The sequence below is a fragment of the Pleurodeles waltl genome, chromosome 3_1 (genome assembly GCF_031143425.1).
Source record: "Pleurodeles waltl isolate 20211129_DDA chromosome 3_1, aPleWal1.hap1.20221129, whole genome shotgun sequence".
NCBI lineage: Eukaryota > Metazoa > Chordata > Amphibia > Caudata > Salamandridae > Pleurodeles > Pleurodeles waltl.
The window spans coordinates 1,828,345,841-1,828,362,628 of record NC_090440.1 but is presented as its reverse complement, the minus strand read 5'-3'; the positions used below and the strand labels follow the sequence as shown (position 1 = coordinate 1,828,362,628).

The window sequence follows — 16,788 nt, the reverse complement described above, 5'->3', positions numbered from 1 at the left end:
CTCAATCCTCAGTGGAAGCTTATGGTCCCACTTGTAATCTCGATTAAATCTGCTCTGCTACCAGGAATCATATATCCACCCTGGTTTCAGTAACATTGAAGGTGTCCCATATGACATATCTAACATCAATAAAATCGAGTGCAATTTACCAAGATGGTTCTGCCAGGTAAGCTCGATGTCACACAGAAGAAACTGATTTAATTCATTTTACGTGGCACTGTCAGGTAGTACAAGGATTCTGGACCCAATTGGCGAACATGCTCAGACGCTGTACGGTAGAACTGTGGCTCCTATGATAAACCAATGTAAACAGAGACTCGTACCGAAAAGGAAAAAAGGTAAAATAGGCAGAAAATTTAGAATGCTAGGTACTATGCTTGCCAAGAGAAGAATAACCATACACTCGATGAATGTTAGGCCACCGAGTTAGCGAATATTTGGTTAGAGATATGACAAAATGGACCACTGCGAAACACTGATAGACTATTTGTAGGCGTCATAAAAGATTATTCGGAATAAGAATGGGAAAAGTTAAGTTACAAATATATGACCGGGCGAGGACAGATTACCACTAATGTGATTGCTATTGCTAAATTAGCATATGTTAATGATCCTAGAAATATGTTAAGCATGTGCTGGCCGTGGTACACCTTTGATGGGGTGGGAGTACGGGAGAGGGCAATAATAGAATGCAAGTGATGACGTTTTCGAAGTGAACTAGTTTAGGTTGTTTTATTGTGCGTTAAATGATAATTGAAATTTTGTAAAAAAAAAAAAAAAAAAAAAATTGGAACTCTCCTGGTGGCACTATATGCTGAGGTTGAACCATTATTGTCATGGATATTGAAAAACTTGTTGCTATACATTTCAGTGCAAAACCAACAATAGGAACGAATTGAAAACAAATCACTGGGGGTAGAGATAACATACCAAACTTTCTGGCCCTCGAAATGATTGTTCGTCCTAACTTGTGGTAAAGGCAGTTAACCACATCTTTGATACAGTTTTTGCTTACTTTAGATAAGGAGGATGGGGAAGAACTACTGTTCTTAGCTGTTGAAGAACAAATAAGAATATAGTACTTTCACAGTTGTCCTCCTCCATCCCCTTCTGAAGTGACCAAAATTCCATTGAGTCATTTGAAACATACGTTTAATTCTAGAGCACAGGAACATTTGGCACTCCGATTCCCCTTCCAATGGACAATAAACAGAACTCGCATATTTGGGTCGTAAACCCCCCCCCCCCCCCCCCCCCCCCCAATTGAGTCAGCAACTCAAGACAGACCTTAAAAGATAGGTACTATTGTACTTGACTTGGCTGGGACGCATTCAGGCACTCAAAATGCTGGCGTTGCAGCAATTTGTGTACCTTTTTCAGGGCTGCCTGTCCCGATGAAGAAAGGTTTCTTTTCTACCCTGTGATCCTCATAATTCGATTTATTTGGCAGGCAGGTAGGGCTCGGCTCCATTACCGAGTGCTCAGTATGCCTTGATCGGTTGGGGGGTTGGCTCTACCCGACTTTCAATTGTACTACCAGGCAGCACCATTACGGGTGATCACAGAGTGGTTTCTTAAAGCATTGGACAAACATTGGCTCCACATGGACTGTGCGGTAACTGGCCACTCCATTTGCGACCAGCTGTGGAAACCAAAACCCGAAAGGCCTGGTAATATTTACTTAAGCACCCCCACAAAAATGACCCTAGACACCTGGGCCAACATAAACAAGACGGGAGCATGGGCCCACTTTCCGTCCCCATTTACGCTTATTGATTTTAACCTGGCTTTTCTGCCAGCACGCCTACAGGGGCCCTTTGAGAGATGGAGGGTTGGGTGTTGTGTGGTGATAGCTGACCTCTTTCAAGGGCCTGACATACTCACCTTTGAAAATTGTCAAGCAGAGTTTGGCCTGCCACAATCGGAGAGGTACCACTATCCACAGTTACAACACTGTGTCCTCCAACCCAGAATCAGGGAAGCGGCAACTTGAGACCTTTCCCCTATAGAACACTTTGTGAAAACCCACATGAGCTGTAGAGGAGCAACCTCTTTCTTGTGCACACTTCAATTTGATACGATTTCCCATACTCCTCCTCAACATGTTGATTTTGGTATAACCAATTGGGCAAACAGATCTCGGACAAACAATTAACTTGATTATGGCAGGGTATCCCACAATGTAATCATTCCATGGGATTAAGGGAAGCACACTACAAAACCTTATATGATTGGTACCTCTATCCTACAAAACTTACAAAGTTATTTGTTGGAGGGTTTGCAGACTGGTGGTAGACTTTAGACATATTTGGTGGGACTGCTCACTGATCAGACCATACTGGTCTGAAGTCCTAACCCATATTAAAAATATACTAGGATATCCAGTGCCAGCCTCACCAGGTTTTGCTCTTCTGGGTCTCAGGGACACCTCCCTCAAATACCAAACTTCGAGTGATCAGGCGATTTTGTGGCTCTGCTGGGGGACGAGAGGAGAGGGGGGGTGGCCAAAATTGCATTAGCAGCAGCGTGAAAGAGGCCCAAATTATGACCATGGCGGAAAGATCTCCGCTAGACAGCCAATGTACCACACCGACCGTCAGGGCGGAAACAACAGCCACCACAGTGGTAGTCGCCTACAGCCAGGTGGAAGTCAATGTTCCGCCCACCATATTAAGACACTGCAATCCACCACCTTTTCCGGGGCGGTACCAATGACATCAAAAGCCTGGCGGAAACTGAGCTCAGAAGGTAAAGGACTCACCATTGGAGACACAGGGAACAACCACGCCGCCATGGAGCCCGAACTGCATGTCTTCCCCATGATCTTCTACGTGCTGCTCCACCACGAACACCAACGCCAGCGAAGATGACGATGGTGAGTACTGACGCCTAGCACACAAGGGAGGGTGGGAGGAAAAAGAGAGTGACACACACGCACCACACACATACCCCCTCTCCCCCAACACCATACACCCAACCAGCTGCATCACTAAAACATTTTTACACCGTAACTCGGAAGAATAATGCAAGGACAAAATGATTTCGAAAAAGTGAATGTAATGGGAGCAACACATTAAGATAAATAAGTGAGGCAAGATAATAGATATATACATATGCACATAAAAAGGGACACAGCCCAGTCCACAATGGTCGTAGGCCAAAGTCCAAGGCCACACATGTCACCTGCATCAACACGGAGAGAACACTGCTGGGGCATCATTTGGTAAATAGGCAGGCACCTCACGGGGCACCTCAGCCAGGAGATGGAACAAGACTACTGGTTCTGGAGGGGGCAACATGCCCTGTGCTTGGTCATGGGGAGTGCAAGGCCACAGTCTCTCAAGTGGGTGACTTACCCACTTGCTCTGGAGGGGGCAACATGTGCTGGGCTTGGTCCTGGGGAGTGCAAGGCCACAGTCTCTCAAGTGGGTGACTTGCCCACTTGCTCTGGAGGGGGCAACATGCCCTGTGCTTGGTCCTGGAGAGTGCAAGGCCACAGTCTCTCAAGTGGGTGACTTGCCCACTTGCTCTGGAGGGGGGCAACATGGGTGACTTACCCACTGGTTCTGGAGGGGGCCTCGTGCCCTGTGCTCTTGATCCTGGGGAGTCATGACTATGTGGGTGTCTTACCCACTGGTTCTGAAGGTGGCAACATGCCCTGTGCTCTTGATCCTGGGGAGTGCAAGGTCACAGTCTCTCAGGTGGGTGTCATACTCACTGGATTTGCAGGGGGGCAGGCCACACAGCAGCCCATGGAGGCAGGATTACATACCATCCACCGGCGGTGACGGCTGCTCACTGGAGGTGGTAGTGCTGCTGGTGGGGGGGGGAGGGTCCTGCCTATTCGCTGCAACCTCGTACGGCTGCTCACTGGAGGTGGTGGTGCTGCTTGTGGGGGGAGGCTCCTGCCCATCCCCTGCAACCTCGGACGGCTGCACAACCATCGTTGGTGGTGGGGGCTCCGTCACAGTTCCTGCCCCAGGCCCCTTGCATTTCTTGCTTGCTGGTGAAGGCTCCTTGCTCTTCCTGGCAGCTGGGGCAGGCTCCTTTCCCTTCTTAGCAGCTGCTGCAGGCTCCTTTGTGTTCCTGTGAGTTGGGGCAGGCTCCTTTCCCTTCTTAGCAGCTGCTGCAGGCCCCTTTGTCTTCCTGGCAGCTGGGGCAGGCTCCTTGCTCTTACTGGCAGCTGGGGCAGGCTCCTTTCTCTTGAGGCTGCCTGGTGCAGGCTCCTTCACCTTCAGGACATGTGGCCTGGATCCTTTTCCACCACGAGTGGGTGTGGTGATAACTGGGCCGGTGGACTGAGGTGCTTGGCTGTGTTCTTCCTACCCTGGCCTTACTTGCAGGACCGGGGGCAGGGGTAGGGAAGAGGTCAGTGGTGGATAGGAACAGTTTTTTTATTTGGGACATTGGGGCGGGAAGAGGGAGAAGGAATGGGAGTGGAGGAAGAGGGAGTGGTTGTTGGAGGTGTCTGTCTGCTGATATTGGGTGCAGGTGCATGGGCTGGATGCTGTTGTGAAGTGGATGGCTGTTGGGTGTCTGAGTGCTTGCCTTTGTGTACTTTGGGAGGAGGGGGCACAGGCACAGTGGCAGAGGACACAGGGGACGTGTGCATGGATGTGGGGGTGGTGACTGCCAGTGAGGTGTGTATTCTGCTTGGTGTGGTGATGATGCTGGTAGTGGATGATGTAGTGCATGCAGGTATGAGTGTAGACGGAACTGGGAGGGAGACGGAGGAGGAGGAGGGGAGACAGTGGAAATAGTGGATGTTGGTGTGTCTGCATCTGGATGGTGTTTTTGTTAGTGCCTGTGGGATGACGTGTGGTGCTTGTGTTTGCCTGTACCTCTCTTGTGTGTTGTCTTGTGTGCATGCTCGTCTGCCTGTGTGTTTGGGATGGGTTGGGGTTGAGGAGAATGATACTGAGAACAGGAAGTTGGAGGGGTGAGGGTGGAAACAGGTACAATGGCTGCCATCAGAGAGGCGGCCAGAGCCTGGTTCGATCTCTGTTCGGCCGCCAAGCCAGTGTGAATGCCTCCAGGAATGCATTAGTCTGTTGCATCTGGGCTGCCAGCCCCTGGATGGCATTCACAATGGTTGACTGCCTTACAGAGATGGATCTCGGGAGGTCAATAGCCTCCTCACTCAGGGCAGCAGGGCTCACTGGGGCAGGGCCTGAGGTGCAGGGGTGAAGGAGATCCCCACCCTCTTGGGTGAGCGGGCACAGGCAACTCGATGAGGGGCTGCTGGGAGGGCGGTACTGGTACGGGAGTGGCGGATATACCTGTAGCTGGGGTGGTCACAGAGGTGTCTGCCACCACCAGCGACCTTCCAGTGGAGTAGGTATCTGTGTCAGAACTGTCCCCTCCAGTCTCTGCCGTGGTGGTCCCCTCACCCTCCGTCCCACTGGTGCCCTCACCGTCTGTGGACTCTGCCTCCTGGGTCCTGTGGAATGCAGGTCCCTCCGTCGCCGGTGCCTCTGCTCCTCCGCCAGATGACGCTAATGCAGATAAGGACAGGGTGACAAAACAGTAAAAGGGGAGAGAGACAAAGGATACACTTGGTCAATGGCTGCCACACCACCGTTGGTGTACACAGCACCCTCACACACAGGAAACACTACGCAATATGCCATAGCACTACCAGAGAAACAGTTAGCAGCCAAGGCATGGGGAGGGGCACACGCCACCAAATGCAGCACACCTGGCACCCATGCAGCCCTGACCAATAGTGGATGCCTATAAGCTAGGTTGCAAGATTTTCCCTTCTGAACCCTAGCCACCAGGGGGCCTACGCTGCAATGTCAAGGGTGGCCTAGGGGCACCCACTGACACACAACCCCCACCCGGATACCACCCTTCCATACGTAAGTTGTAATGATGGGCACTGTACTCACCACACCCTTGTGGTTGCTTTGATGCCCTCAAGTGCCCATCCAGCTCAGGATAAGCCACGCCAGTATGTGGGCCATCGGGAGGGGGCGGGGGTTAGGGTTTGACAGGCACCCCTTCCTCATTGGGAGGCCATCCCCAGCTGGGCCTCCGCCATCTTCCGTGCCCAGCGTCACAGGTCCTCCCACCATTACTGACAGTGGATGCTCCGCCTGCTGTATACCCCCAGGGTCCGCACGTCCTTGGCAATGGCATGCCATTTACTCTTCTTTTGATGGGCGCTGATATACAGAGGCGATCCACACAGGAAAATAAAATTAGAATATTAGAATTAGTCAAACAGTCCTGCCTGTTACACTTATGGCCCACCATACCCCTTCACATCACCATTTACACACACATGGCCCAGCACACAACCAATACGCCGCCCAGAGGACATCCACCCACCCCCCTTACAAGAGGCCTTCATACACACCACTCCATGCATTCATGCCACAGGCATTGTGCCCACAGTGTACTCACCTGTTGGTCTGGAGGCCCATACAGCAGTCTGTACTGGGGTAGGACCCCATCCACCAGTCTCTCCAACTCTGCCAAAGTGAAGGCTGGGGCCCTTTCCCCTGTCACACGGGCCATGGAAAGTTCCAGACACAGGTCACAGCAGCACGTGCAGTGTAGGTCCTCTCCTGTTGAAGATCAGGTAGCAAGTGAGGGATGAGATAGAAAATGCCGGTCACGTCCGCGGCGGTGTATACTGTCTCCGCACATCACCATTGGCTACTGTGACACATAGGGCCCAATGTTAAGCAATGAGAATTTGCATGGTGATTCCCAACCGCCTACTGCAACGGCGCACAACATTTGCGGAATTACTTCACTTCCACCTGTCCCTCCACACAGGACAGGCGGATGCCATTTCAAGGGGGGGGCCAGGCCCTGGAAAATATCTGTGACACTGGTGAAATTAGGACATACTGGACAAATCACACTTACCCATTCCAAGTTAACAGCATGCAAAGTTCTGTTGTATCTCCATTGTTCAGTTTGTGACTGGCTCCTCACTGTTTTGCCCCATAGATTGCTACTGCTGCGGATGAATAGGAGATGGAGACGCACCACCATGTACAGACCCCTGGTGGACATGGCAACACTGGAGGACAGGCACATTATCCTCACCTATAGACTTGACAGGGCCACAATCACAGAGCTGTGTGCCCAATTGGAGCCTGACCTGGTATCTGCTATCCGTCACCCCACTGGGACCCCCCCCCCTCTTGTGCAAGTCTTATCTGTGCTCCATTTCCTGGCAACTGGTTCTTTCCAAGTGACAGTGGGCTTGGCAGCAGGAATGTCACAATCAGTGTTTTCATTAGTGCTAACAAGAGTGTTGTCTGCCCTGATTAAACACATGTGCAGCTACATTGTATTTCCCCAGGTTGAAGATTTAGCCAAAGTGAAGGCCGAGTTCGATGCAATGGGACATATCCCCAAAATAATTGGGGCGATTGATGGAACACATATTGCATTTGTCCCCCCCCCTGGTCAGGATGAACAGGTGTTCAGAAATCGTAAGAGTTTCCACTCAATGAATGTACAGATGGTGTGCTTGGCGGACTAGTACATCTCCCACGTCAATGCTAAGTATCCTGGGTCGGTGCATGATGCCTTTGTCCTGAGGAATAGCAGCATCCAAAATGTGATGGGTCAACTACAGAGGCACAGGGTGTAGCTAATAGGTGAGTCCTGGTTCCCACCCAGTACATGTTGGTGTATGGTTATGGTGTGGGCCATATGGGATAGTGTGTGGCTAAATGTTGTCCCTCAAAATTTGCAGGTGACTCTGGTTACCCCAGCCTATCATGGCTGCTGACCCCTGTGAGGAGTGCCAGGACAAGGGCAGAAGAACGTTATAATGAGGCAAATGGGCAAACCAGAAGGATAATAGAAAGGACCTTTGGCCTCCTGAAGACCAGGTTCTGCTGTCTCCATCTAATAGGTGGATCCCTTTGCTACTCACCCAAGAAGTTCTACCAGATAGTAGTGGCATGCTGCATGTTGCTCAACCTTGCCATGAGACGCCATGTGCCTTTTCTGCAGGAGGAGAAGGCTGGAGATGCCCGTGTGGCAGCAGTGGACTCTGTGGACAGTGAGGATGAGGAGGCAGAGGATGAGGATGAGGACAACAGAACATCAGTGATCAGACAATACTTCCAATGACTCACAGGTAAAACAGTGTTACTTTACATTTCAATGACATTTGTTTGAATTTCTGTGGCACTGGCATGCTATTATTTCCCACTTCTATGCCCACTTACTCTACCCTCTGGCAATTCATTTTGCAGACGTTGGTGACCTTACATATGCTCCTGATGTGATCACTGCAGCCAGCTACAGGTCATTAATCTATGCTCATTTTCTGTACGGTTGAATTGCAATGTTTGTACCTGTTTAAATGAATACATACTTGAACAAAAATGACATACTCCAAACTTTTTTTTTCCCAAGGGTGTTTACTGAAGTGCTAAAATATTGAGGCGTAAGTGCAATGGGATGGGGTGATGATGGAGGGAAGTCCAGGGTATTGTTTCAATCTGTTTGTAGCACAGGTGCATTGTCCAAGGGGACATAGGAGGGGGGAGCATTGGAGGTTCAAGGTGGACAGGGTGACAGAGTGGGACAATCAGGAGAGTCTCATTTCCTGGCAGGGGTCTTGGCAAGTGTCTCTGGCTTCTGTCTGGATCGCAGGGAACGTTTTCGGGGTTGTTCTTCTGCAGGGGGAGGGGTGCTGGTGGCCTGTGAGTCCTGTGGCGGGCCTTCTGGCCACTAGCAGCAGCGGAGGTGGAAGGCTGTGCAGATGTCTGGCTAGTGGCAGGGGCCCACTGTTGTGACTGCCTCCCTCATAATATTGGTCATGTCTGCCAGCACCCCTGCTATGGAGATCAGTGTGTTGTTGATGGCCTGTAAGTAATACCTGATCCCCCGTTACTGTCCCTCCTGCAGCCACTTGTTCTCCTGCACACTGTCCAGGATCTGGCCCATCGTGTCCTGGGAATGTTGATATGCTCCCAGGATCTCTGCAAGTGCCTCCTGGAGAGTCTGTTTCCTGGGCCTGTCCTTCCTCTGGCACACAGCAGTCCTCCCAGTGTCCCTGTTGGCCTGTGCCTCTGTCCACTGAACAGTGTGCCCACTGCCCCTGACCCCAGGTCCCTGATTGTCTTGGGGGCGAGGTGTGCCCTGGGGTCCATGTAGAGGTGAACACACTGCTGATTGACATGTCCTGGGGACAGAGGTATGGGTATGCTGGGTGGGTGCTGTGGTGGTGTTTCCTGATAGGAGAGGCTCTGTGGTGGTGTGTGACTGGCCCTGGGCCAGGTTGGTCATCCAGATCCTGAAGACCAGAGTTGCTGTCATCACTGTGGACCTCTTCAGTTGGGGGACTGAATATTGCTGGACCTCCTCTCCGCTGACATTGGCTGGAGTACCTGTGGGGATGTAAATGATGTCTTATGGTTTCTGTGTCTGACATATTGTGCATCCGTGGCTTGCCCTCTTTGGTTGTATATTTGCCCTGGCAGCTTTCACTTGTGTATGTTAGTGTATGGCGGGATTGTTAGTTCTCTATGGTGTGCATGCTTTAGTGATGAGTGTCCATGCAGGGCTGTTAGTGGTGTCCATGCATTGTTAGAGCATGCAGGGCTTGGCATTGGGATGAGTGAGATGTGATGGTGGGGTGTGTGGGATGTAGTGGAGTGATGGGAGTGAGGGAGGGGGTATGTGATGGCATGCAGGTAGGGGGGGGGGGTAGTAGTAGTAGTAGAGAGTTGAGTTACCAGAGTCCAGTCCTCCTCCTGCCAGGCCCTCAGGATGCAGGATTGCCAAGACTTGCTCATCCCATGCTGTTAGTTGTGGGAGAGGAGGTGGGGGTCCACCGCCAGTCCTCTGTACAGCGAGCTGGTGTCTTGCTGCAATGGAACGTACCTTTCCCCGTAGGTCATTCCACCTCTTCCTGATGTCCTCCCTAGTTCTTGGGCGCTGTCCCACTGCGTTGACCCTGTCCACAATTCTCTGCCATAGCTCCTCCTTCCTACCTATCGATATGTGCTGCACCTGTGCTCCAAATAGCTGTGGCTCTACCCTGATTATATCCTCCACCATGACCCGTAGCTCCTCCTGTGGGAAGCGGGGGTGTCTTTGTGGTACCATGGGTGCTATGTGCTGTGTGAGGTGTGTAGGTGAGGGTGTATTGGGTAATGTGTTCGGGTGTGTGAGTGGTGTATAGGTGTGAGTAGTGTGTGGCTCTGGTTGTGTCTGTGGTCTTGATGTCTCTCTGCTGGCAATGGTTTGTAATGGTAAAGGGTTGTGGGTAATGTGGGTGTGTGTTTTATAGTGGTGTGGGTGTGGTGTGTGTATGGGTGTCAGGTGAGTGTTGTTTGACTTGTCCAATGTGGTGGTGTTTTGTTTGTGTGTGTGCATTTTGAGCGCAGCGGTATGCACCGCCAATAGTTTACCGCTGTTGAATGTCCGCCGTGGTGATTCGTGGGTCATAATGTGATGGGCGTAGTTCTGTTGGCGTAATGGAGTTGTTTTTGATACTGCCACTTCATCACTGACCTTTCGGCTGGCAGATTTGTGTATGTGGCTGAACACTGACGGATTGGTGTATGTGTGTCATAACATGATGAACGGCTATCCGCTGCGGTAAGCTGGCGGCAGTCAGCGTGGCGGTAAGTGGGATTTACCGCCAATGTCATAATGAGGGCCTTAATCTCCCCTTGCCACCAAAAATAATGCGTTCATGTGTAATGTAACTGGTGCTCAAGTAAAGCGTTGCAATACCTTTGTATCGAGTTTGCGCTACATAAAACTGCAAAAAATAAATGAATAATTAAAAAAGACCCCGCAGACATGGCAAAGAAACATTAAAATGCCAGAAACCAAGGAAGATTAAGAAACAACATACCGCCATGAGCGAAGCAGCGAGGCAAAAGACAAAATAGTGCACCACACTAAGGTACATAGCTGATTGTGCAATAATCCATATAACAGGGTCAGTTTCCAAGGCGGTAACAAAACAGCCTCAAGGCAGAACAAACAAAAGCATTTACCAGCGGCATCAAGGGATTTTTGAAAGGCTGGCCTAGGAACAAATTAAAGTGATGGGCAGGGTTAAAGCCCACGTAATAGATTACAACATGTTGAGAAGAGCAGCGCTTACATGCTGCTATGCTCGACCTAAAAAGGGCCTCCTCAGATTCTAAATCTGAGCCCTCGACTCCATCTACAGCCCTTCTTTTGAAACCAAAGTCTTTATCTGAACCTCTCTCAAAGAAGCCAAAAATCACTGTTAAAGTATTGTCGATGACGCCAAGGAAGTCAAAACCATTGTTGATTGCAGCAACCAGAAGCGCAACGATCATTTCACCGTCTTCATCGATACCGTCCTCAGCGGCATCGATGAAGGTTTCTGCATTGACAAAGACAACCTCGTCGGCGACAACCAACACACCATTGACGAAATCCATCACTTCGACAATGACTGTGACATTGGCGTTAGTGCCATCGTCTTTGATGGCCTCGTCGACAACATTTGCGCAGCTGTTGGAAAAACCCTCCTCGTCATTGGCAAGGTCCAAACTCAAGAGACCATCCACATTACTGTTATCCACACCGTTGACGCTACCTTCGACAACCTCGTCGATGACCGTTTTACCATCTCCTCAAAGTATTTATCCTGAATTCACATTCCCTACTGAAGTGTCAACACTTAAACCTAGTCACTTATTAGATATTCAGGACTCGGATGACGATCAAGGGATGTTTGGGGCAGCTCACAGCCCCTCTGAATTGCATGTTAAATATCTTGGTGAAGAGGAAGAACTAGAGTATTATGAGCGTATGTTCCAAAGTCATCACTATGTTAAACAACGTCATCATTATGCTACTCCACCACCACCATCAAGTATGCTCCAGGTTCCGGCTTCCCTAGTGTAAGACCTGCAAAGCATGCTTACAGACTATTACAAGCTTTTCCCGACATAGCTGAAGTGCAAAAGTCACCTGCAGTAGTAACTGCGCTAGCACCTAGATCGCCAGAACATCTACCTCCACCACCTACTCCAAGAATGACTCTGCAATCCTACATTGCCATGCCTCCTTGAGAAGATAATGATGGAAATAGAGAAGAAGGCAAAATAGCAGACAATCACACCATCACCAATGAATGGGATGGTTTCCTCATTCCTCCACCTTCTCCAGCACCATAAGCAGTGGATTCTCCAACAGGAGATATTGGTGGTTTTCATATGTTAATGGAGAGAGTGGCCAAGTGTTTCAAACTGCCCATCACTGCTAAACAGAGGGACTGTTTTCTATACAATTTTAAGGATCAAGCCAGAAAGACAGTCAGAGCAATACTGATTGTAGACTATATATAGGAGGAAGGAGTAAAAATCATGAAACACCAGCAACCTTCACTGTTTTTCTTCCTGTAATAGATAAGAAATACAAAGTGCCAGAGGACTCACCTGCTTGTTTAATCGGACATCCAAGACCTGATTAGGTCATTTCTCAGGCCGGGCAAAGCAGGTCTAAAAATCCTTCCACCCCAATCACTTCTCTGCCTGATATGGAGGGCAGACTGCTGGACAATATTGGCAAGACATTCACAGTCATGTCAGGTACGACTGTCCTGGCCGCAAACTCTCGGGCCATTCTGCGGCGATATGATTGCCAAATTTGGTATGACATTGCCACATACCTGGATTTTATGCCAGATAACAAGAAAACCGAAGCTACTCACATTTTGCAGGAAGGCAAAAAAGCAACATCTGAAATTATCGACTATGCAATAGATATTGCATCTTTAGGCTTCCAGCAGTTTGCAGGATCTGCTGTACTTCGATGCCAAGGTTGGTTTAAGGCCACGTTGTTCCGCCCAGAAGTGCAAACCAACGTCCTTGATATTCCCTTCAACACTGATTCTTTACTTAGGAAGCATGTAAATGACGGTCTACAGGCCGTAAAGGCACAGAAACAGCTCAATTCCTAGAAGTCTCCAGTCCCGTAAGACTCTTTTTCATGGCATATGTGGCCACGTATCTTACTCATACCATGGAGGAAAACAAAGATAACAACCACAATCTTACCAGCAGTCCTTTCGACCTGCTTATCAACATCAACCCTATCAAGCACAACCATCGGCATCCTACTCTAAGCAACCAAGAAGAAGACAGGCTGCATCTGCCAGAGATACCGCTAGGAAGCAGTGACAACTTCTAGGTGCTTGCTATACTCCGTTCTCATCCTTCAGTGGGTGCCAGAATTTCCCAGTACTTACATCAGCGGAGCAAAATATCTATGGACGAATGGATCCTAGATCTCGTCAAGCATGGCCATACTTTGAAGGCCACTCAAATTCCACCTCAGACTCCACCGACAAAATTCCTCCCTGCTCACATTCATCTTCTTTGCAAGGAGGTTTCGGCCATGTTGTCATAAGGAGTCTTAGAACAGGTCCTGCATTCCCAAAAAGGAAAGGGGTTTTACTTCCGTTTTTGTCTCTTGAGGAAGAAATCAAGGGAGTGGCGTCCTATTCTCAACCTCAGGAAACTTAACAAGTACCTGAAGAAACATATTTTCTGTATGGTTTCCCTCCCGGAAATTCTCCAGCTTCTCTACCACAGAGATTTTCTTACTGGCCTTGATCTCCAGGATGCTTATTTCCACATTCCCATCCATTCCATCCATGGCAAACTCCTCAGGTTTACAGTAGCTGGTACTCATTGCCAGTACAAGGTCAATCCCTTTAGTCTCCGATCCATTCCCCGATATATATGAAATGTCTTGCCCCAGTGGAAGCCAATATGTGACAACAAGGCATTCAGTTTTTCCCTTACCTGGACGACTGGTTGATAAATGCTCCATCTTTCCAATAGATGTCAAGGGATACTGCCAAGTGTCTTCATCTCTTTCAAACTCTGGGGCTCACAGTCAATTTCCAGAAGTCTCTGACAAAGAGCAACTCTGAACACATTACTAGACAAGACATTCTTGTCTGTAGACAGACAGCAGCAACTCTCCATATTGGCTTGCTCCCTTTCAAGAAGAGCGTGCGCTTCAGCTTGCACTGATCAAATCTCTACTAGGCATGAGGTATTCAGCCATTTCCTTAATACCACATGCTCGTCTCAAAAGGCAACCTTTCCAGGAGCAGTTGAATGCACAGTGGCTCCAGTGGGAAGTACAATTCAGTAACCTCATATAGATCACACCTGTCATGAAAACAGCTCTTCCCTGGAGGGCAAGCTCCAACAATCTCTCTGCAGGACTGACATTCCTTCCTCTCATTTTGGAATATGTCATTACAACAGACACTTCTCTAGAAGGATGGGGAGGTCATTTGCAAGATCTCCAGATTCAGAACAAGTGCACTCCAGAACAGTGGAAACTGCATATCAACTTCCTCGAGCTCAGAGCAATCTCACTGGCTGTTCAAGCTTTCTTGATGAGAGTTCAAGGTTCCTCTGTGTTGATAAGGACAGACAACACAACGAGTATGCATTACCTCAACAAATAGGGAGGTACACGATTTAGGATTCTGGCCCAGGAAGCTCAAACTATCTGGCGCTGGGCACTAAGACATCAAATGACCTTAAGGGCAGAACATCTCCCAAGAGTACACAACTCTTTAGCAGATACCTTGAGCAGAATGTCCCAAAGTTGTCACAAATGGAAATTGAACCAACTGATCCTGGATGCCATATTTCAACAATGGGGCAAACCAAGTGTGGATCTTTTTGCATCACAAGAGAACAAGAAATGCTGGTTCTACGCCAGCAGGTACTTTCAAAAGAGATACTAGAGGAAAGCCCTTTCGGTGCAGTGGTGCCTATGCTTTTCCCCCAATCCCACTTATCCCCAGGATTCTCCGGAAAATCAAAGGGGAACCATGCCTGTTAATACTCATAGCTCCACAATGGCCCAGACAACACTGATTTATGGAGCTCCTCATGTTGTCAACAGACAAACACGTTCAACTCAAGCCCCACGTAGACTTGTTATCAATGAACAATCACTAGGTCCTTTATACAGACTCAATTTCTCTGCATTTTTCAGCTTAGATCCTGAGCACCATGAGCTACTGCACCTAGACATTCCAGAGGATTGTTGTAGTATTCTTGCAAAGGCTAGAGCTAATTCTACTAACAAAACTTATTACTTCTAATGGAAATGTGTTTGTCTTTGGTGCGATAAATCTAAAGTACATCCTATCACATATCCTCCCAAACAAGTACTACCATATTTACTGTCTCCAGCCAAATCTGGTCTAACACCTCCTCCGTCAAAATGCATTTGGCTGCTTTTTCCAGGTATAGGCAGACTCTGGGATCCTCTTCCTTATGATCACACAGAATAATTGTTCAGTTTCTTAAAGGGCTTTTCATAGCATATCCTCCAATAAAGTCATCGCCACCTGCATGGCAACTTAACACCATGCTATCCGAATTGATTAATAGTTCATTTGAACCAATTCACAGTATTGAACTAAAGTTCCTTACTTTGGAAGGTGGCGTTGTTACAAGCCCTTGCCTCTGCTAGGAGAGTAAGCAAACTTCAAGCATTCACTATTAAGGAGCCTTTATTACAATTCAATGATACCATGGTAATCCTGCAAACAAATCCAATGTTCATACCAAAGGTTGCAGCTGATTTTCATCTAAATCAATCGATTATGCTCATGACTTTCTTTCCCAACCCTTAAACAGCAACAGAAAAAAGACTTCATACTCATGATGTCAAGAGATGTTTTTAAAGTTTTACTTACATCGCCCAAAGCATATTTTTACTATTGATCAAATTTTTGTGGCTTATGGCAACAATAACAAAGTTGGACCAGTCTCCAAGCCCACCATAGCAAGATGGATTTCCTCAGCCATTCACTTGTGTCATTCCAAAGCAGGCAGGCAGTTCTTTAAGGCTAAAGACCAAAGCACATTCTATGAGAGCAGTTTCCACAATAGAGGCTTTATTTGCTGGGGTGTCCACGAAAAAATATATGTTGTGCTGCAGCCTGGAAGAGCAGGCACACTTTCACCCCATACTACTGTCTTGATGCAGCACAGACTTCTGTTCAGCTGTGGGTCAAACAGTACTTCAGCATCTTTTCCAATAAGGTGAGCCAGTTACCATGTGTTGTATAAGGTTATACCCACCATTCACTGTCATAATCATGTGTATTTGTTGCTAATGTATTGCACTGTTAACTATTCTGATTCAAGCATGTGAATCCATGAAAGATACTCCAATACTGGAGGAAGATTTTGTTACTTTCCTGTAACTCCTGTTCTCTAGTATTGGTATCTTTCATGGATTCACATGCAACCCACTCTCCTTCCCTTAGAGGCTCTCCTTCTTGGCCAGTGAGGTTTATCTCACCAGTGCCTGGATAATCTGAGGGAAGATGCCTCTGGTTTAACTGTGCTAAGGGTGCTGTCACCTGATTGGTCATTGTTAAACTTTGGTCCTTTTTTAAAAAAAAGGACATGGATAGGCTGTTAAGCTGAATCTTGCATTCCCTTTACCGCCAATTATTATGAGATATACTGCTTAAGATGATATTGTGGGACTACCACTTCGACAACGGGGAATGATTCAAACATGTGAATCTATGAAAGATACCAATACTGGAGACTAGGAGTTACACTTACAAATTATTTCTTAAAGTTAACAATATTTTGGACTTTGCTGCCTATTTCTAAAGCTAACATGATATGTGGCTCCTCGCCTCTCTTCTCTGAAAACTGCCTTCAATACTCACCTGCTTATGTTTGAAAGTAGACACAACAAAAGTCACGCACATATACACATATATATTTAATGCGAGGTTGTAAAAGCCCACTGAGA

The 16,788-nt window shown here is 48.2% G+C and overlaps 1 protein-coding gene across 3 annotated transcripts in view; it reads left to right on the top strand.

The window, feature by feature from the left end:
- The window catches only part of GLS (glutaminase), a 607,111-nt gene that overhangs the window by 213,001 nt on the left and 377,322 nt on the right, over positions 1-16,788 (top strand). The gene's annotated exons all lie outside the window — the stretch shown is intronic.